This window comes from Copidosoma floridanum, unplaced genomic scaffold (assembly GCF_036245765.1).
Source record: "Copidosoma floridanum isolate Cflo_tuat_1 unplaced genomic scaffold, Cflo_Japanese_pri ptg000017l, whole genome shotgun sequence".
NCBI classification, from domain to species: Eukaryota; Metazoa; Arthropoda; class Insecta; order Hymenoptera; family Encyrtidae; genus Copidosoma; species Copidosoma floridanum.
Genome location: NW_028321894.1, coordinates 3,850,245 through 3,873,684, shown reverse-complemented (window position 1 = coordinate 3,873,684; position 23,440 = coordinate 3,850,245). Strand labels below are relative to the sequence as shown.

The 23,440-nt window shown below is 34.0% G+C and overlaps 1 protein-coding gene across 1 annotated transcript in view; it reads left to right on the top strand.

Annotated features, from left to right (window-relative positions):
* Window positions 1–23,440, top strand: part of LOC106644845 (uncharacterized) — a 2,208,360-nt gene that overhangs the window by 1,012,319 nt on the left and 1,172,601 nt on the right. The window lies entirely within an intron of this gene.

Here is a 23,440-nt window from a genome sequence, read left to right as displayed (position 1 = left end):
TCAAAATTTTATTATTAAATTCAATAAAACCCCTCACTTTAATATCTAGTTAGAATTAAGCAGTGTAACAATACATACTGCATGTATAACACGATTAAATTTTGTCAATTTAAGACAACCTTAAACAAAACAACGTCACAGTCAAAGTAAAGATAAATGTAAAATAGGTTAAAATGTAAGCACAAGCTTACACTTTTATAAGCTCAGTAATGTTAATGGTCAGAAAATTAAGGGGTTTCTTTAAATTCAGAAACTTTTCTCTCTTCACAAATTGCATGTCTTGGAGCAGGAGCATATAATTAACAAGATCTTTAAAACAAAAGAAAAAAGAGAAACTAACATCTTAGTGGTTGGATAGCGTACCCTGAAAAATCAAGCTTATGGATGTATTTAAGTGATTAAAGGAACAACGCGTCACAATAATTTCACGATAAATCTACCTTTCACTAGTAGTATGATATATTTTTCAAACAACACAAAAAAGAGTTTTTCTACTCATTTTTCAAATGAAATTGAGCTAAGTGGAAACGGCAGATTGAAAAATAAGACATTTACGTACCATTTACTATTTGGCATGTTTGACAAGAAAAGAAAGTGATACGTAAACCATGTAAAGAAGAAAAGTGTTATACAAAGCATGGTACTGTCAACTCTGTTAATGATTTATGTAAGGAAATAGATTGAAAATAATAAAAGTAATATCATTAAGATAAAAAATGTTCGCAGCTACTTTATGATCACCAAGGAAGATTTGTATTTATTGATTTTCCAGTAACCAGACCGCGACATACAAAAACATGTGCAAAAACTCCAGCTTTATAAATTCAAGTAAAACATGCTATTGGTTGGAGAGAGGCTTAATAGAGATTAAGCGTGGCCATGCTACAATCGGAAGGGATTAAGGGCTATTATCTTACGATAAAGAACAAGCACGATTTTCAAGAGGGGTACTCCACTAGCCTACGTACCTCTTCTTAACAACAGATTTCATATGATCTACATAGATATGAGAGATTACCTTGGTAAACCAATATTATTTGAGTTTGGGACACTAGCCCTGGTGTTACATTTAAGAAAAATTTTTCTTGAAACTAGTCGTGACCATTTGGTTTTTCACGAGATGTATCATACACAATACAGGGAAAGGATAGAAACAAAGCACGTATTTGCAGAATAATGTAAATGAAGAGCACATAAATAAGATCTTCTTTGTCACTGGACTATCTTAGAGTGCTATCTTTTTCATAGATAGAAGTGCTTATGATATAAAGGAAAACAATTTACTAGCGGAAATTAATATAATTAACAATGTTAAAGAGACTAACATTCTGTTGAAAGACGCATTCAAGAATCGGATGAACAAATCCTGTCAAAGTTTATAATATAAAGCTACAGAAAAAATTGTGAACCTTATGAAAGGATCCAGGTTTAATAAACGTAACTGAAAAAAGTAAGATAATAAGTAGAAGAAACTAAACGGAAAAAAACAAAAAAAAAAATTAGTTAATAACAACGAAGAAGGCAGTAAAAGTTAAAAATCAAAACCAGTAGATATTTTGGGATAATCATGTCTTTCCTACATTTTTACACAGACCGTTGCCTAAAAAGCCAGATGGATTTATTTTCTATTTCTCTCACACACACAGCATTAAAAACTAACCAATAAGTGCATTACAATCTGTTTTGTAATCGTGGTTTGCACCCCTCTTAATAGGTTCAGCGTATTTCATGCAATACTCGAGTTTATCGTTCTCCAATGCTAGAATAGCACTTTCAAGATCTATGTATTTTACATATCCTTGGGATGATTTTTCTCTTCGATCTCTAATGGCAGAACAATATTCTGGGATACTAAATTAAGAGAAATTATATAAAAAATTCTTTTTCGCTTTTTGTTTCTTCTATATTCCATGGTAGAAGATACATAAGTCTTTTTTGATTAATGTTTGGTATGCCGTTGTAGCTTTTTTAGATGTTGATGAAGAAATCCTTTTTGCTGGACAAATAGTAGAATTCATCTTAAAAAAAAAAGTTCGAGCTTTCTCTTCTATTTGTAGTGTTTCATCGGGTTTTTTATGAACTGCATCACTATTGTTAATGGCGGTAATAGCTCAATGTGTATAACTATATGAATCCAGATGTATGTTTATTTCCTTCATGTTTCCTTTATTTTCTACTTGTTCATTGACTTCATGTAAAGGATGGTTTATGTTGACTATAGTCTATATTGTTACTTCATAATCGGGGTTCATCGTGCAGCCTAAAAGATAAATAGTATCAAGTTACTATTAATTTATAAGTCCATTTCTAACTTTTGGGGTGTATGGTGCAGAAGGATCAAACTCCGTGTCTTTATTATAGGTCTAGCCTTAGATGATTTAGATATTTTTTGTTTTTCTTCAATTTCAACATAAAATTTAGTTAGTTCGTATTCTCTTGGTTCTTGTTTAACGGTTACTCGGGGTTCTGCGCTCAGTGGATTGATTGTGCATTTTTTTAATTTTTCTGGGATTCTGCGTTTCATAGTCTTTTTAAAACAGCTTTTTGTTTTGCTGATAAGTATTGCTATCATAGTAATAATAACACCTTTGATAATATTACGAATTAAAATAGTTTGCTTCTCCTCTAACTTTCGGGTTCGTATTCTTTCCATTTGATTGACTATATTTTCGACATTTAGTTCTTCATCTTTCCATGCTTGTTCATTAAGGTTAAGCTCTCAAATCGGGTTTATAGCATCATGGAAGTCATTGGTATCTTTTAAGAGTTCATGTAGTACCGTTAAGTTAAAGCTCATTTCTACTAGATAGGTATATTGTATCTGAGTGACAATTTTATGTTCACTGGTTAAAGGTTAGTTTGTGTGTTTTTCCCGTACATCTATCATTCATTCATAAGAGAACTTTACCTTTTACTCTTTCTTGTTGATCCATTTTTTTAGGACAGATAATGTTAAATTGTTCTTCATTAGGTGTTGAGAATAACCATGAACTGTCAGCTGCTAAGTAAATCCATTGGTTTTCGGTTTTCAGAGTAAACATGATTTCACAGTACTTAAATACTTCTTTTTTAAGTCGTAACAACAATAGAATTCCACATTCATTTAAGGAATAGGATTCTTTTAACGGTTCCATAGCCAAGTATATAAAACGGTCTACGGTTTTATCACATTGATGATGTCACTTCATTTAATCGTAAATATGAATGATTGTCTGCTCCAACTGCTAAGTAAGGGTATGGTGGTTTTATATAGCCACATTTATTTTATCCAGATGGAGGTATAATGACTGGATAAAGTCTATAAATATTGTAAGGAGTTTGATCTACAAGTGGCAAATGTAATACTTCCATGGTTCTATTATCTTGATGCATGACATCAACTTTACTTAGAGTGCTTATTTGACTAGCATAAAAGTTCTCAATCGGTGCTAGAAATTTCAGATTTTCTGCTGAATTCCTTACATCCTGGGCAACAGTTCTAAAAATATTTGGAGAAAATATCTTTGGATGTGCTTGACCTTTTTTTGGATTATGCAAGATGTTGATCAGATATTTATGGAAACAAATGATATAATCTAAGGTAGCCTCAGTTCTTCTCAGGTAAGCTGATAAATGTATTAGATATCTGTGGAGAGTCAAATCTTACTCTGAAGTCAATATATCAGCAACTTGTTTTAGAATATGCTTATGGCGTATCGTAGTATAATATAGTTCTATTAATTTAGCCACAAGAATATGGCTATTTTGTTCCTACAATTAAATACATTTCTATTGATCGGTATGAAAATTGTTAATGTCAGTGCTCATAACGTTAATATTATCTTCTGTGACTAAGCCAAAAGGTCTTTAAGCAATGCTTTCAATAATTTCAAAAGGTGTCAGTCTTCTTATTCGTATGCTGGCAGGTAGAATAATATTATCTATCTAATGAATTCCCCCAGTATTTATTATGTTTCATAATGTTGCTTTAGGATTTTTCAGTCGCTTTATTCTTGTATCCAATCGATCCTTTTATTTATAATGGGTACAATTAGGATAACAAAACTGTACAACACAATTTTGAAACGTTTTATTTAATCCTTGAGTATATGTGTGTTCCAATATAAATTTATTAGTACCAAGCCAAATCACTATCTTCCAATCAGCTGTTTTAATTTTTGTAATGCCAATTCGTTAATAGTATGTTTCAAAGTTCGTTTCAAGTAGCTCTATGCTATAGTTACCATAGCTAGCAGAGCTTAGATCTGTGCCACCGTCAAGCACTATTGTCATTAAGATGGCTAATAGAACCCGCATCGCTGTGTTGTTGCTCCCCTTTTTGAAATTCGCAAAGTTTTAAAATTTTATCTGAACAATATTATTGTAAGTGATTTAAAAGCTTTTGTAAGACTTTCTGAAGTTACTAAATCGGCAGATGTAACATTTATAACGATTGACAGTATATTATGTCCTCCACAAGGTGTTATTAACATTTGGCCAACTTTTGGTTTCTTTTATTTCAAATGACTAAAGTCCAGTGCACCTATCGATCTTAACAGTCTTAAGACAGATGAGACTGGTTAACAATCTTTGCTAATAAAATAAATTTTATTGTCCCTTTTATACGTAAGATAATCCCTGGTGGTAACAACGTTGTTTATTAGCTTGGCTCTACGTTTTTTTATGTGTCAGTACTACTGCTACTATCACTCAGACTTATATACTCCTATTCGTACTGTTGTTTGTATCGATTTATTGGTGAAAAAGGGTATAAATCTGATAGTAGCATGAAATCAGGTGCAATATTTCTATTTACTGATTTGTTAGTATTAAAGTTAATTTTTTCGCAGTTTTCATTAAAACTATGTGGGGTTTCTTTTGTTATTCGTTTCAAGTCTAGTGCTTTAGACCGTCTGTTTTGTTCAATTGTAGAAGTACTTGTGTGCGTTAGTGTGCTAGAACTTAAAGGTGTGTTTTCTTGAATACGAGGGGTGATTGATGATTTTCTACTCATCATATATTTTCTTTAAAGTTAGTCTTAATCAAAGAGGGATTCAAAGTTTCCTCTACGTCTGAATGGATTTGCAATTTTTTTATTTAATACAAAATCATCAAAATAATTGGAATCATAGGCGTCCAGTTCGATTAATATGTCCTGAATTTCAGAAGCCGGCTTGTCTCCATCAAAAAATCTACGTTATGTTCTAGATGTGATAGTCGTTAAATTAAATGTTCTTACTATTCCTTTGCTCTGGTTTTATAATCATGTTTTTTTTCTGTTCCTCTATTTTTTTTGATTTATCATCATAACTCTTAGTAATGAGAATCCATTGTATATATTGTTTTTCGCATAAGAAAATGATCCTACTAGATTTCTAGATAGTGCACCAGCATTCGTATTGAGTTTTCCTGCCTTGTATGTGAACGTATATATATTGTTTGTTTTTTATAAGTGGTCTCTTATATTCGCTACTAGTTTCAGGATCAAATTCAGGTGCAATATTTTCGAAAGGTAAGATGACTCTTGGATCTACTTCAATCGTAATATCTTTATTAGTATTTATCGCCATAATATTACATTACCCGTTCTCATTTTTTACTATTCTTCAATATACATACTTCTTCTAAATAAACGTTATCACCTCCTACGTTGACTTATGGTTGGTATCCTTCAGTTAAATTAGTACTAAATAAATTAATTCTTACTACTTGACGTGTTCAAGCCTTAATCGTATATTTAGTTGTTTTACTGGTATTTCTTTGTTTCTCATTAGGACAATGTTCTACACTAGGAGTGTTTTTATTCTTTTGAATAGCATGGGGTTGGAGTACATCTAAGTCAACTCATTCATTATTTTCACTGTATATTCCACTTTAATTAGTTTTATTATCAGTGGCCTTGATAAGATTTTCACCTCTTTCTGATAAGATCAGTATGTCAAACTCATCTCGAAAATAAAAATTAGCTTTTATGTCTCCAAATTCTTCGTATTTAGGTATATTTGACCTTTTGGGTGGGCCTACGATGTATTCGTGATAAAATTTCTGTTGGTTAATTTTATCCTTAAGAAATTATGTCTTTTTGTTGGTATCAAGGGTTGTAGCTAAAATATGATTTTTCTGTGCTTGTTTTTTGAGTTTTATGGTTTTTTGTTCTTTTTTATCTCTTTCCAATTGCTCTATTTCCTTAAGAGTTTTTGAAAAAGGAATGGGGTTCATTACGTCATCATCTAGTACTATAGCATCATGATAATATGATAATGCGGCTCATGAGTCCTTACAAAAGTTTCGACCCAATAAACCGCCATCTTTGATCGGAAAACTGTTAGGGATCACATGAAAAATTGTAGGTTTTCCTTGTATGGTCATATACGTTGTTCCTTTAGTTAAAACTTGGTGAGGTGTAATTCCAGTAAGGTTAATAATTTCACTAGTCTCTACTCGTGAATATGGATGCAACTGATCTAATTAAATCAGATTTGTGGCGGCGCCATTATAGAGCATGAGTGTTATAAGGTGATTTCTTCCTTCTGGGATTGATAACCTTATGCTTGTAAGCTCGTCGTCTACGCCAAGTCCCTGGCACGTACCAATGTGGACAGTTTCCATTCTGTTGCTATTTTCATTACCTGCGCTGAAAAATTTGGTGTAGGGGTTGAATTCTGTCTTTGGGGGCTCACCTCCGAACGCCAAACGACAATTGGGGTTAGCTACCCGAGAGTTTAAATGATGCAGCAAACGGTCGTCTTCTGGTTGGTATTGATTTTAAAAGTTCTGATTCTGATAGTTAGGATTAAAACTTTGTTGATTATAACTATTATAATTATTATTTCGGGGGTACCTATTATAATTCTGACCTCTGCCTCGGTATCCTTAATTATAACTAGGATTAAAATTAGCATTTCTTTGAGTGTAATAATCATTAGGATTTTTGTTATTATATCATCTGAAATTATTCTGATAATAATTAAAGTTTCTTGATTGATTTTAAAAATTTCAATTTTTTCCCTGATTCTAGTAATTTTTACAATAATTCTGTTTATTATTCTGTTGTTGATATTGTCTATTATAATTTTGATGATTATTATACTACCTATCAGCGTGATTATTCTCATTGTCTATCTGTTGTTCATTAACTTGTGCCACTTAATGAGATGAGAATGGCTGATCGGGATACCTATTCTGCTGTTGATATAAGTTGTTTAAATTATTTCTAAAGTCACTACGAGGTTGTCCTTGATATCGTGTATCCAGAATTATACCCACTCTCATTTGACTCTCCAATCTCAACGCGTAATTGAAGGCGTCAGCTAGAGAAGCAGGTTTTTTCGCATCTATCTGCTGGCTTATCGTAGGTGCTAGTCCTTTTATGAACATGTCTAACGTCATGTTTTTTATAGGGGTCATCATATGTGCGTTGTATGCATTGCCTTTATCTTCCATCAAGGCTTTTTTAGCACTGCTTAGCAGTAGGTTTACATGATCATAATATTCATTATCCGATTGGCCTTGTCACTGGCGCCCTTTCTGTAGCTGAATTTAATAGTAAGCAACGGTTTTTCCTGTTGCATATCTTTTTTTTTAATGGGTTATAAATGCTTCGAGGTTTTCGAAATCTTGACCACTTACGCTAATGCGTACGGCACCTCGTAGATTCTGCAATACTGCTCTTTTATATAATTCTTTTTAATTATCTCTGACCCAGCTTTCTCCACTTCTAACATCTTGTAAATAATTCTTTAGCAGAATATTTTTCCCATCGATTATAGGGATGGATTTAATTGTATGCTAAAATAAGAAGTTAGCATTGAGAGACTCTATCAGCACTTCGGCTACTGTGATATCGGCATCATCGTTTCTATTGACCATTTTCTTAGTTCTATAATACCTTACGTGCGTTTTTTTTCTTTCTTCTCTTTTTTTTTTTTTTTTTATTTTTTTTTTATTTATTTTTTTTTATTCTTTACGTGTGTAATACTAACAAAAAAAAATAATACTACTTTTTTGTTATGTTTATTTGTTTCGGAAAAATATTTTATTAAATCCTTGACATTTATCGCAGAAGACATAAGTAATGAAGAAATAATTGTGTGTATTTATATATATATATATATATATATATATATATATATATATATGTCTGTGTATTTAATCGTGTGTGTATGTGTATATCTATAACGTGAGCATTTGCTTAACGCATGCAAGTGCAATAAGCTTCCTTTAATTTTTATAGGTATACGATAAGTGTACCATGTGTATGCCCAAAAACTAAAGTGAGAGAGTGTAATCGAGCGCGCTTATATGATATGATCTGCTTTAAGCATTATGAGTATACGGTGCAGGGATTTGTAATGTGGCATTTGTAGCTTTGTATACAAACTGCTACGCGACCATCAGCTAGTGCGCAATGTAATATTAAAGGGCTTTTTCTGTACGAGAGTATCTGACTTAACTTAATACTTTTTCTCTTTAAGCAAGAATGGGCTCGACGGTCACGGTTTACATACCGTATTGATAATTTTTCATGTATTCGTATGTATATGAGTTATCTTCTACCTATGCGTTTGTATGTTCTTGAGTGCCTTTAAGAAACTCTTTTTCTGCGAAAGCAATTAATTCATCGAATTGTGTATTTAATCAAATTTTAAAATTATCGCATTTCCGCTGAACATTAAATACTGAATTAGTAAAATTATTCTTTTGAAACGTACTTACTACTTGTTTTTTGATTTTTTGTTTTTTGATAAATTACTGATTAATGTATTACAGTTATAGGAATTTTGTAACTGATTATTAATAAAATCTAATTTTTTTTCCTAGAACATTTTTCTCTCTTATATGCTCCTGCATAAACAACTTCCTACCACTTCTCTTACCTTTTTTATTACTCGCAAAATTATTTGTTGGCGGTTTCATAAAATATTATTTTATAAAAAATTGTGGGTATTTAAGTGAAATCATTAATTATATTAAATTTTTACTCCGTTTTTTGAGAATTTTTCTTCTACTGACACTATGACATGCAAATACGTCTGCATGTATGTAGATGTTATTTTGATAGACCGCTTTAAGAAACAGATCTTGGGTAAACAGTGTCTGCTATTTCAGCAGGACTAATGGGGATAAACTGTTCTGGTTAGCAGATTCAGGCTGGGAAGAGAAAGACTGCTTTGATTAGCAGATCTTGGGTATAGAATGTCCGCTATTTAAGCAGGACCAGAGGGATGAACCACTCTGGTTAGCACGTTCAGGATAGAAATAGTGTATTTGTTCTGTCTTGTAAGCGTGTAGTATAAGAGGTCACTATTTTTTTATTTTTCTATTATAATTAAAAACCCAATATTATCTTATTATTTATTCATTTTTTTGTCATTTTTACGACAATTAACTCTTAGTTATTTTTCCGTTTGTTTATTAATGTAGTTTTATATTTATTACTTTCTATATTAACTTTTTAATTTTATTTATTTTTTCATGATTTCTTTAATTATAATTGAACACCGCATATACCACGCTATCCGCGAAAGCATAGCATATACGCATACACGCACAGTGTACTATATGAGGTATTATGCGTCATTCATTATGGTGGTTCTTCACGATGGTGCCGTATCAAAGCGACACGGGACCCTGTGGTTTTCTAATTTTTGATTAGCGTATTATTTGCAACATAAAATATGTTGTACTGGCACTTGACTATAATATCGTTGCGTTAAGATACAAATAAACGTGCTAATAAATTCAGAGTAAGAGTTATGAAAAAATTTTTTTTTGACGCAAGGTTCTAAAAATGGCATGTACGCTCCTACTCAAGCAGACGTTGCCGCCGATATCTGCATGATCGATAACTGATTACGTTTACGATTAAATGTCGTATACTACTTCCCTGATAAGCCCATACTTTTGTTATATTATTAGAAATTTGAAAAGTTCTTCTTTCACTACAAACTTTTTTTATTACGATCTTAAGTGTACTTTACGAGATATTACATGATATCGTAGTATATAAAAGTAACCTATATAAGAATACATGCCAAAAGTGCATTTTTTGACTGACTTGTTTTAAAAAATGTGCCTGATAAGGGGACTGGAAATTTTAAGAGAAGATGCCTTCTAACTTTAATAACAATCCCTCCAGTTTCTCTGTAAATTTAAGTAAATGGGTTAGGTGAAGAGCCACCTCAACATGCTTCATTGAATGGTGTTTGGTATGTCTTAAGAGAAAGATAGTAATTAGAGAATATATAATGAATGAACAAATAGCTAGAGACCATTAACCACGCTCTGCTACCAATTTTGTTAATTAATAATTACTGTCATTTAAGTTTGTTTTTAGCTTTAAACCGAAAACTGTGGACTACAGTCTCACGCTCCTTCAAAGGCTGCAAGACAGCAGATAGTCCAACTATTGGTTTGTTTAAAAAAAAAAGGAAGAAGTAGAGAGTTAAACATCATATCCAGGTCTACTAGAAACTAATACTGGCAACTCTGCTTTAATTATTAATTCAGATGACCAATTTGGATGACTTGTACTTTTTCTTTTCATGGGATTTATAATCATTTATTTTATAATAACTTAAATTTTTTTCTTATGACTCTTGTATCACTTTATTTTATGTTGCTTGTATATATATAAAAAGAAGCAGATAAAAGACGGAACGTCTGGTCAATCTTTTAACATAAGTTATCAACGTCTGCACTTGATGAGCGGCAGCGGGCTACTAACTAAAACGCCGCGCAAAGAAATGCACCTTGCACGAAGTTTTGGTTAAAACTTCTTCGTCTTACTTGCTATGGGGCTGGTACTTGCTGACTTTATGTCTTTAGGCTTCATGGCTCGCTTCGGTTGTCACTTTTAACTTCCAAGTGCCACGAAGTACACAGCCAGCTTTGTAAGGCGACGATTTTCGTTGAGTATGACTCTGTAAAGAGTCTTAAAATTTTATCTTTGGGAATAATATATAACAGGATAAAATTAAAAAAAAATAAGACTCTATCTATTAATGCAAGTCGTCAGCTAACAGTTATTGTTATATTAGTTTTTAAATTAAGTTGACGAAGTAGCAATCATTTGCAAATGCTTTGTAATATTTTAAGCGAAAAACTTATATTAGTGTTAATATTTGATTTAGCAGCTTCTTTATTAGTTGCATTACCTGTACTTCAATAAATTCAGTAATATTAAGTTTTTTTATTTAATTGTTTAAAAATTTTATTATTTAAATGATAAATATTTTCGTTATATAATGTAAGTATAACACAATTTATAGATCAACTATAAATAATAAAAAATATTTGAGAATATACATTATTTTATATTTAAATTTTAAAAATATAAAAAGATATTATTTGCCCTTTTCAAATCACACGATAATCTTCAGATTCTAAAATTTAATTAATTTTTCATTGAGCTAAATTATTTTTAGCAGTAGGCAAATCTCTTCAAACAATTCTTAATAGTTACTCACCAATGTATTAGCTTAAATGTTTTGTAAAATTGGAAACGAAGCAAAATTTGTCTTAATCAATATTAAAGCCTTACAACCATTGATTTAAAAAAAAAGTTATTTAATTTTTGTCATTATCTATGAGGTGCATTGCAACTGCAGTATATGTTTAATGTTTTATTTCTTATATCTTTCTACGTATTATTATCTTTAAACACTGCAAAACAATTAACTTAATGCATTACAAATTAAAAAAAGATCTTTTATGATTATTTAGAGATACAAGTTATTATTAACCTGTTGTATAGTTTTCTAATTCCGTTTTTTCTTCTTGCCTCAATTTTAAGCTTATCATTAAAAATGTAGTATTCTGGAATGTCAATATACTTTTAAGATGTTGTAAATTCATGATACTTATTTAATTAAAACCATGCTGTTAACTGTGTTTGGTAGTTTCTATAATACTTTTAATATTATATTCCTTAAATGTAAATTTTTTTTTCATACTGCTGCCGAAAGTACGATTTCCTTCCCTGTTTTTAGAGAGCAAAGTGCAACATTTCTCCTTGGTAAAAAATCGCATGCTGTGCTCGTAGATAAAGTTTATTAATTTTTTCTGTATTGTTATTTCCTTGTAAAGTATGCTTAAATGGTTTTTTTTAATAAGCAGTCAGTGCGATTCTTACTCGAGAGTTTATGTAGAATTTTTTTTTCTCAAATCATGAGGAAACCACATATTTTTAGTAAAGGTAGAGAAAAAATTACATACAGGCCGCAGGAGGAAAGTATAACATCATATTTCGTGTATTTGGCGTGGGCTTAGGTGGCAACGGACAACAGGCAGGGAATGCCATAACTTCTTTTCTTGTAGCATAATATACTACTGCTTTTTTTAAAGATAAACAGCTTAACTAAAATCTGTACAACTTTAACTACAAATGAAAAATTTATACAATCTTTCAGCTTCTTTCACCAGACCTACATATCTAGCATTGACATAACCATCAACTTTTATAAATATCACTTCGTCTTGGACCTTTTACTTTTAAATTTTAATGTATACTACTCACTACCTTTAAGTGTGAAGTTATTATCATCATGAAATAAATAGACAGTCTTTAATATTTGTATAATTAATTATCATCAAAAAAATGCACACTTTTTACTATTAGTGTAACATGTTTTTTTTATAAACAAAAGCTCGTTACACGACATGAACATTAAATTGTCTATTTAAACTTGATTTTTTCTTCGAAGTTTGTAAATATGTTGTTCAGAAGTATTATTTTCTTATTTATGTTCAGGGTAATCATTTAATTGTAGTATAGTTACTTTTGTACAATGTTTTAAAAGATTTTTCTTATATTTTTGGTTAATTATACAAGGACTTCGTTCTGTATTACGTCGTGAAGCATGTATTTAATCACTAATTATGTAGGTTTTGTATTACCAGAAGAAGTTTAAGTATAAATGAATTGATTAATATATAGCGGTGTAATAATATTCTTACCAAGAAACAAAGTTATTGAAACGTGTACATGAGCTACAACGCGTGTTTGAAATTTAATAGTAAAGACGTATGCTAATATTTTACTAAATATATTATTTTTTTTAATACCATCTGAAACTGACATTAATTTTAAGAATAATCGTTTAACAGTAATTATTGAAGAACCATTCGTCCTCGTAGTTTCAGAATATTTTAATACAGTAGTTTTTCGTTTTTTTTACGTAGAGTAAAATGTTACTGTTATAAGTAAAACTGGTTAACAACATTTTTTATGCTATTTTGCACATATTTTGCTGTATAGTTCGTCTGCATTGCGATCTTGTGATTTAAAAAGAATTTAACTTATTATATATTTTCTTTATAAGTTCGTTATAATTGTGTATTGGGGTAAGATCGTCATTGACAAGTGCGGACAGTCAACGATACACTAACAGTGTATTTTTGTTAGGTAGGGTCGTTTAGCGTATCGGTGTTTTTCTCGTGTTCAAGCGTTGGTAAGAAAATGACGTCTCATTAAGCATTGATGCAAGCACTTGTTTATACACACTAGTGGAGTGTGCTCAGATGCAGTATCACAACCATGCCGTTAGAGGTAGTATCGAATAAATTAGGTGTTAGAGGATTCAGTCCCAAGGGAACCGAGGCTATCGTGAGAAACAGATTTCTCAGGGTGTTAATGTTGTAGATGGAATCAGACAAAGAAAGGATACCCAGTATAGAGATGATGTGCTTGCATACGTCAGTAAAGGGAGATTCAAGTACACGACACCATGGATGGCACAACAAAGTACAGCAGACGAGTTGATCAATAGGAAGTTATCGTATGGAGACAGGTCAAATTTAGATAGAGTACAGCATCTGGTATCTTGGTCTAAGCCAAGGGCTACTGGTTAAATAAGAGGAATACCCATGCTAGTGCTATGGACATAGAAGAGCAAGCATATCAGTGGGGGTGGGTCTGAAAAAGAGAACAGGTAGAAGGTATCAGTTTAGACAAACATAAGCATATAGGCCATTGACAGATTCAAGGGTTCCGACCATCATGTCGATGACACATACGACGACGTTGACAATGCCTATTACCACGTCAGTGGTAGCCAGGATAAAGAGGCCAAGGTCTGCCAAGGATCAAAAACATATATTCACGATTGATCCCCATCTTTAAAGATTTTTGATTGTGGAATTACAGTGCAAATGGATGTTTAGTACTACTGCATACGCTCTTAGAGGGGGCTCTCCTGTGATTTAGAAGGTGTTGTAACACCTCATGAAAAATTTTCTAGGGTTAACACAAGTGCTGCTCAAGAATACAAGTTAGCCAATTTGTCCAAACCAGAGGGGAATTAAGGTTTGATCCGGGGTGATAAGGGAATCTGAAAGACTTATGTGGTAACCATAACAAAAAATTGTGAAACCCTTATAAAGTAAGGAAAATCTGGACATTAAAATAATTACTTTACAGTTGATCTTAAAGAAATTTGTGCTAGACTTTTTCTTACCGAATAAGACTAGTTGTAGTGAATATATATCATTTCCGAAGCATAAGTCCATGCAGTCAGTATGAGATCACAGGCAGATAGTAAGGAGTACGTAAGGAAGACAGATAAACAGAGCTAATAAGCTGAGTAAAAAAATAGGTAAGAGTGCATGAGGACTAAAATAGCGTTAGAGAAAAAATAAAGAGAAAGTGGTTTGAAAAGACATTTTCTGGACCAACAAAAATTTATTACGAAGAAAGAAAATCAGAGTGAGAGGCCAACAAGCGGAAAGTTGGATACGAAGAAAACTCAGTTCAGAGGATTACTGCTCATCCAAAGAAAGGCACAGATTAAGATACCGTAGAGAAATGATACTACAGTAAAGATGGTAAGCATCTGGTTAAGGATATAGATCGGTGTGATCCGGAAGAAGATTTACACATTTGGAGGTAGCCTGCACCTTTACCTTATAATAAGAGGGCACCTTCAAGGAACTGCTACGAGCCAAACTCATGAAGTAAGTGTTTAGAGATGACCTCCAACTGGATCTCTCTAAAATAGGGTGTAGGCGGGCAGACTACCATGAGGCGAGATATTGGCTAGAGCCAAAGTTTTGCCAGAAGAGAAAAGTAAGCTTTTTTGAGGAGAAATATAATGATCAGCCCAGATTGTGAGGTACCGGGTGGCAAATGAAAGATTATCAGTATTGCAGACCAAGCTCTGGAGTCAAAGAGATTCAGAGTGTCCAAACTAGCTTCACAGAGCTCCACGACGCCAACCATCCCCAGTTTCAGACTATCAAACTACTGAAGGGTTAGAAAGCGAAGTTTAAAGTAGAAAACTAAAATGAGAACACAAAAAAGTGCTCAGAGAAATTATATAACTATCGAAGAAGTACGGAATTCAGTTTTTATAAGCTACTAAGCACACTACCTTGTTTTGTATCTAAGGAATCCAGCCACTAGTTCCGTTCTGTTTGAGAAGAGTTAAGAGATTAAGACACCTTTAAGTAATTATTCAAGAGACAATACATTGGAAAATAATATAAAAAAGATACCTAGGATGACTTGTGCTGGTGAACACAACCTAAGAAAGAGAAAATCACTGTGCATCTGTTAAAGTTTGAATACATTTTTTCGAGATTCTTAGTACCTCCCTGTATAAGATAAGTAGTGGAATTAGCATGACTAAACTTGCTGCCCAAGAATCGTCAGGCAATGTCTAAAAAACTGGTCATGAATTTTGATAATATTGATACAAATGGCTTATAGTGGGAGAGGCAGAAGAAGCTTAACAGCTACCATGTTCCACTGCCACCTCTCCAAAGATCAAAGCTAAGATGGCGAGTATGACTAATACAAGTGGTAGGAAAGGGTCAAAGAAGCAGAATATGTCTCACAAGAAGACGGCAAACAAGGGGAGGAAGATTGGCAAGGAAGTTAGTTAACAGAGACGTGGAGATGGTAAGAGTAAAGAAAAGTTAAGGAGCAAGAAGATGAACGGGTTCTTGGTCTTGGATCTATACCTGGATTTGTTCGCAAGCTGCACTTAAACCCTTAACCAATTTTGGAGTCAAGAAAAAAGTTCAGCTGAGAGCAAAGGACATCTGCCAAGCTACTGTCAGTTGAGGAAACCTTTGGTCAATACTAAGCCTAAAGCAGCAGTAGAGTGTTAATTTTGCGATACCCAGAAGGTGGTTTTCTCGTCCTGCCTTAAGTATGAGTTTTATTGAAAAACAATCAGAAATGAAAAGCATAGGAACTAGATTTAAACGGGTTAACTTTTGCAATTCCTGCATTTTGTGTGGAGCTAGAATTAAAAAAAAAATAAAGTCAAGAAAAGACCAAGAGAAAAGATAAATAGTAAGTTAAGAGATTCAACAATATAAAAGGGAACTTAAAGGCATTAAATAGGTAGCGAGTAAACATAGAGATTCGTAGTAGATTGCCAACTGGTTGTTGCACTAGAAAGACTCTTGTAAAGCCACAGAGTTAGAGTAAGGATAAACAGTCAGAGGCACCGTTAGAGGATAAGTGAGGGCAAGTGGCTAACAACATTGAAGACGTGGCCGAATTCCCTCGGTAAAGCCTGGACAGGCTGAAAAGAAAAGTGCAATTGAGGTATTAATGTTAAACGAAACCACAGTAACAAAAAAGCAGTGGAAAGATACGTAAAAGTAAATTAGAGGTTAGAGTTAAGGTCTCCAGATAGAGATACTGATATTGGAAAAAAAAGGAAACGTTGGTCACGTAAAAAGATGACGATACCTAATGGCAATAACGGAAAAAAGAGTGGAAGCAAGAGATCAGCAAGACAAATACGTCAGTTTATGACAACAAAAAAGTGTCAGGTCAAGACAAGGACTTTAATATCCAAGTAGATAACTTTGAAAGGAAACGAGACTATAGGGCAAAGAGAATCGAATATAATGAGGAAGTCTTACAGCCAATTTCAGAGAACGCCACTTATTGAAAATTCGACAGAATAGAGAGAAAATATTCAAAGAATCGTGAATATCATTTGAGAACTAACCAACACACCTCTGGAAATGATCCCTCTCACACAACATGTGATTACAGGGACAGTTGACAAACCCTTACTTTATGTGTATTGATAGATGTTTTGGAAGATGCACAAGGTTTTCATAGAGAAGGTAGAGTAGTTGTTTAAATAATAAATAGCAGAGTGATCCAGCAGTGATTTTTTCCAGGCTTCTATCTTACAGTAGAAGCTGGATTGTACTTACCAATTCTGTATTAACTTTTACAATCTAAATAAGTTAGTCAAACATGATGCATACCCAATGGAAAAGGGGGGGTCTGGGGGACTTAGAGCTGAAGATACCGTTTATTAAGGTACTTTGAAAGAAACAACCATACGTCTGGCAACAAGACCAACAGAAGGCTTTTGATAGATTCAAGAAGGCACTTATTACTGGTCCTGTATTGGCAAGATCTAACTTCTTAAAGCTGTTTGTTCCACAAACTGACGCGAGCGGGTATATGCTGGGAGCCATACTTGCTTTAATGGGCGAGGATAAAAAATACCTTATTATATATGTAGGTCAAATACTTTTACCCACAGAACAAAGTTATTACACCATGGGGAAAAAGTGCTTGGCAGTGATATGGGCTAATAAAAAGTTACGCTCCTACTAAGAAAGGTAGAAGTTTACCATCATCACAGACCAAGCAGCTCTTAATAAATAAGTTAACTTGCAAGAACCAATAGGGAGACTAGCTAGGTGGGTTAATGAGATTCAGTATTGGAATTTTAAAATAATGCATCGAAAGGGGGCTCTCAATCATGTGTCAGATGCTCAGTTCAAACTGTATGAGAAGGCTAAGTTAGTGATTGGAAAGTTTGCATAGATATTGGACCTACAGTATGTAAGGTTAGTTGAGAAAATAGGTGAGGTTCCACATAAGTTTTAATGTTCTTAAGTCGAAAAATATAATGGATGACTGAGAAGTCAGACAATATTAGTAAGTAGAAATATATTATAATGTGAGAAACTGTATGAGAGCTTGTCCTGACTATCAGGTGTATAAAGTGCCATAAGCCGGAGCTCAAGAACCAAAAAATAAGCTGGTAGTAAAGAGATCTAAAGCAGCAATAGCCACTGACCTTCTGTGGTTTCTTTTCAGTAAAAAAAGACATAAAGATTTTGTGGATTTTTGAGATATTTTTACGACATAAATTGAGGTAGAATGTCTCAAAACGACAGATGGAAAATCAGTAATCAGAGCATTTAAAGAGTTAGTATTAATAAGGTGGAAGATTCCAGACTTTTTCCTCAGTAACAATACAAAGAAATTATACAATAAGTAAGTGTAAAAAACTTTGGACGATCATGGGGTAAGACACGTGTTTACACCACCATACCATCTAGAAGCAGTTCTGGCAGAACGCAGTTAAACGATAATAAAAATTTTTATCGTCATTTTCATGAGAGAGGATGACAGAAATTAATATCACTACCTTTATAAGATTAGGCATGCTATAAAAAGGGAAATTCAAGCCACAATAAAGATACTTCCTCAGCGTATTTAAACTACGGCTAACATCTTTGACAGTCAGAAGTTTTTTGAGAGCAGTAAAGGCAATGGATAGCATTAGAAAGATATTAGCTAAGGCATAAATAGATAGGATTAAAAGGTTAAGAGTGCTGCAAAATATTGTAGCTAAAGACATCGATAGAACTAGAGAAACTTAAGCAGAGCGATTGAATATTAAAAAGGGCCGTTAGAGTGCGAATAAAGACCATAGTACAGCATGAAACTTATCCTTTTCCCAACGCATCAAAAAAGTTCACGGTGAAATTTACACCTGAGCTTCAAGGTTCCTACAAAATAATGAAGATTATGTCACCTACAGTCTATGTGTAAGGAAAAAAAACGGGAGAGATTCCTTGTCTCACTTAAGCTTATCTTTTAGTTACTCAAAACATACTCGTCTAAGGAAGGCTACAAGTATAATAGAGAAGGTAAGGACTCTTTTTGTTTAGTGTGATTGTTGTCCAGGTTAACATGAAAAAATGAGTATATGTGCTAGATAAGAGAGACTATGGTCTGGTAAAGCTATTTGAAAATGGGCTGAAAAAAGAGTTAGATCAGTCATGGGAGGGTACCAAAAAAGTATACATTTTGTAGGTCCCCAATCTTCCATTACCAAGAGGGCTAAGCTAGCGTGAGTGTGTATAAGTAGGCTTACATAGGAATAGAGAAATTTAAGAGGCACTTGTGTAAATTTATAGTTGCACGAGAGAACGGCCCACTGAGAGAGTTTGCACCATAATGTCGTTGAAATTTTTTAAGATGAAAGACTTGTACGAGCTGCCAATAACCCAGCCAAAGAAAAGTTCAACGGTAAACACAACCAGGCAGCGTTGGCATCAAGAGACCCATCTTGGGAGCTGTGTGTTGATATCTATCTAAACATATATACTGAGACAGAGGAAGTAGGAGTTTTTGAGAGCTGGTTAAGAGTAAATAAATAATATGGATGTGCTGTGACTGTTATCTAAGTGACTGTGCTTATAAGTAGACAGTGTCCCCTTGAGCCTTTGTTCATTTCTGTCTATACGTGCTCAGTGTTCTTGAGCGTGATATTTGTGGCAGGCATCTTGAAGAAGGAGAATTCAGTGTATAGGGACAAGGTGAGTCAAATTCAAGAGAGTCCTATGACAGGATATATGGACGGCTGTTCACTGACTGTGAAATTGTCGTTAGAAAACTGTAACACCTTTTGACCTCGTCAAAAAGCCTTGATAGACTTTTTTTGTGTCCATCCTCGCATTCTCAGATTTTTATTTGAATATTACTTGTTTAGATTTTTCCAACAGCCATATGAAGCTTTGCAGCAAAGTCACGTGGCATGGGAAGTCACTTATAACTTCTTGACCTATCAAGCTGGCCGTACAATGCGGTTATTTTCTCTTTTATGGACCACATTTAAGCCTCTGACACATTTTGGTTTTATAACGTTTTACGTGAGTGTTTGATTTTATGTTTGTGTCAAGCTGCATTGGCTCTTTATTATTCTGCTTCAGCTGCTTATCGTTAAATTGTTTTATCCTATTGTTTTATTACGTTATTCTCTGGATCCATCATCCGGTTTTTCCTTGAATGTACACTATTTTTTTTCGTATGTTCCCAAATTTATTTGATGCGGTGTATTTACTCTATTTATTTTTTTTATCTAAATCTAGGTGCATTATTATTCTCTTCGACTCTTTTGCCACAGATTCTGCTGAATAACGTTTTCATAATATCCTCATTAATAGTGTGATTTCATTAAAGTTCAAGGTTAGACCCCTAAGCTCACCATGTTGGGCACCAGATCAAGAATTCATTATAATACACGTCTAAGATGAGGTAAGCATGCTGGAAGATAAGATCGTGAGTCAGGATGAGTAGAGCAAAAGATCATAACACTGTGTAACAACACATGCATGCTTATTATATGTCTTTAATTTAGCGTATAATACAAAAAGGATCTAATGAACTTAGTTTACAGAGTAATATAGTAGTTTGCGTATCTGTTTTACTCATTAAGCGTCGTCACTATTCAAATAATCCAGACACACGCTCTTAAAGTATATACAAGACTTTCAGGTAAAAAGTACATTTATTTTTAATTGAACGTGGCTACAACTGATTCTATAAAACTCGTTTATACTTTTTTATTCCCTCACATCGGTGGTAGCATTTAAAAAAGGCTTATGTTAATCACAGAGCCAGTTGCTATTAGTTTTCTGGTTCACTGACGGTTAAGTAAGTTGGCCAGGCTCAGCGTGTTTTTTATTTACCGTTCGATCTTAGCATTGTCGCTTAAATATACTTAGCACCCTGCTAAACCTCTTAAGACAGGAGTACCAGGTGAGACGCCGGGAGAATAAATACGCAGTAGGCTCTCTTTAAGCCACGTTTTTTAAGAAAACCCCCTTAGACTTTTCTTTAATAGGCAGACTGAACTTACCGGAGTATTAGCCTTTAATCAATTGCATCCAGGCCATAAATCTTACATAAGGTGAGAGCAGTTGCCTTACACTGACGTGTCACCTTATTTTCAATCCAAACAGCGCTCTCCCACCCTCCTACCCTATTAAAACGCTGACTTCATAGTCATACTAGGATTAACTTACACCATGAGAGTATGATTTATTTGAAGAATACCAGGTGTAGGTCTCGGGATCCCTGACAGATGTAAAACCTCGAAAAATACGTTATTGATCTCAGTGAGATTGATCTTAGATATTGATCTCAGATAAGTTAACATATATATAACGAGAACGAGAAAGAACAATAATACACGTCAAATAGTATCTATATACTACTGACCTACACATAGCTCCATACATATGTTTAACAATACGTTTGTATGCGTTACTTTCTTCGTATCTCTGTCAGCTCTGTCCCTTTTTGGATGTATGTTAGTACTTGCGCACGTAGGTGAGCTTTGAAAGCTTTTTATCATGGGTAGATTAATATGGAGTTTGAGTAAACATAGTTAAGAGACCCTTGAAAAGTTTTGAGTTATCGTCAATTTTTATATCTTCTAAAGTTATTCTGCTTGCAATGAAGAAATTTCTAAATAATGGTTAAAAAATAATACTACCTCTCATATTAATTCACCATTTTCTATTAGCACAAGATTTTAGAAGAAGCAATACAGAAGACCTACCTACATGAGTACAATAGAGCATGCAGGTGCGTAAGCAGACGATCACTGGATCTCTTTATCTCACTCATTATTACAGGTACTGCCAAAATGCCCAAGCCATTTTTTTTAAGGTTTTGCGCTTGTCCAAATAAAAATAAAGGTGCCTATAATGAAAAACTATTTGCCCTATATGCTAGTATTTTAAAATTTTCTGTATTTCAAACTATAATAATATATAAGTAAAACAAAATTTAAAATCACTGGCTGCGTTCACAGTAAGAAAATTTTCTGGCAGCCAAGAATAATGGTACCCGTGAACGCTGAATGACCCTCGCACAATCTAGCATGATTCCATGTTTCAAAAAAATTCCTTGGACTCTAGGTTAGCTGAGCATATCCAAGATCAGTGATTATTTGCAGCCTCAACTATCCTTGACTAGCATCGAGGTATAAGCGACCCAATTCCTAGTAAGCATGGTAAAATCTGACGAAATCAAACCTATGACAACGCCACCATAGCTTCCTTGAGTTTTAATATTATAATTACGCACATTTAGTTAAATAGTTATTAATTGGCTTTGAACGTTACATCAGGTATGTTTTGGTGCCATCTATCGTATGCGTACCGAGACTAACTACCACGTCTTATCACCTTGATCTATGACCAGTGATTCCAGCCCCACCTAGCTATATTTGGTATTCATGCACTTATCAGACATTCTCGAGTGGCATCTAACATGCCCCATGCGTGGCCCCGCGTATCAGACGTACCTCAGCACAACCGACAATATTCCCAAGCTATTGCACACGTGTGCAATGTTCAAAGGAGTACCAAGTGATCCATTTTTTTACATGCGACCGTCTTTACGTTACACAAGCCCTAGTGCTACCTGACATGTCCGTGCATCTTTGGCATATGACAGCATCACCTAAAATTGTCCCTACACGTTCGTGAGCCTTTACTGTGCTCGAGTGCAACCTTGCTTTTCTCTTGCAGAAGGATGTGAGTGTTAGGCAGAAGCTAGTGTCAGTATCTTTCACCGTAAGACCTTACGTTCTCTGGCATTAGCCAGACAACTATTGGGTGTCTTTTACACCCCCGCGAATGCATCTGATTAATACTACTAGTGTAAAAAAACGATTATAAGGGTATGCAAGCGTAGGCAAACATGTCCAAAGAATACTAGTGTACACGAGCGTATCATATGTACTAATCAAATTCCTCATGGATGGATCGCACATAGCACAGTGGATAAGGTCTTTGACTAGTGTGCAGAAGGACGGGGGCTTAAAACCGTTTTGATAAGTTTTCTTTTTTTTTTTTAATAATTGAGTAAAACAAAAGAAAATAAGATTCATAATATTTAAAATATGTGGTGTGCACCAGCATTTGCTAGATTGTGCTAGCATGCCCTCGGAGTCCTCGGATACACCAGCGCTCGCTGAAATATGCCAGTCGTAACAGCGCTCTCTCAGTTGTGCTAGTACGCCCTCAGGTACGCTAGAGCACATTTGGACAGGTTTGTGTACGCTAGGATTTCTCAGATGCATTAGGGTATGCTCGCATATTTTTATGTTTCTCAGATGTGCTTGTATACGCTAGTATTTCTGGGAAGTACTCGTATAAGCTAGTATTTCTTAGATGCACTCGTATAAGTTCTTTTTTCTTAGACGTGCTCGTATAAAATACAGTATTTCTCGGATGTGCTCGTGTAAGCTAGTATTCCTTGTTTGTGTTCACATGCACTTGAATTTGCTGATATTCTTCAGCTGTGTTCACGTATTCTTGCATACGCTAGTATTCCTTGGACCCGCTCGCTTACACTAGTATTCTTTGGACGTGTTTGCCTACGCTTGCATAC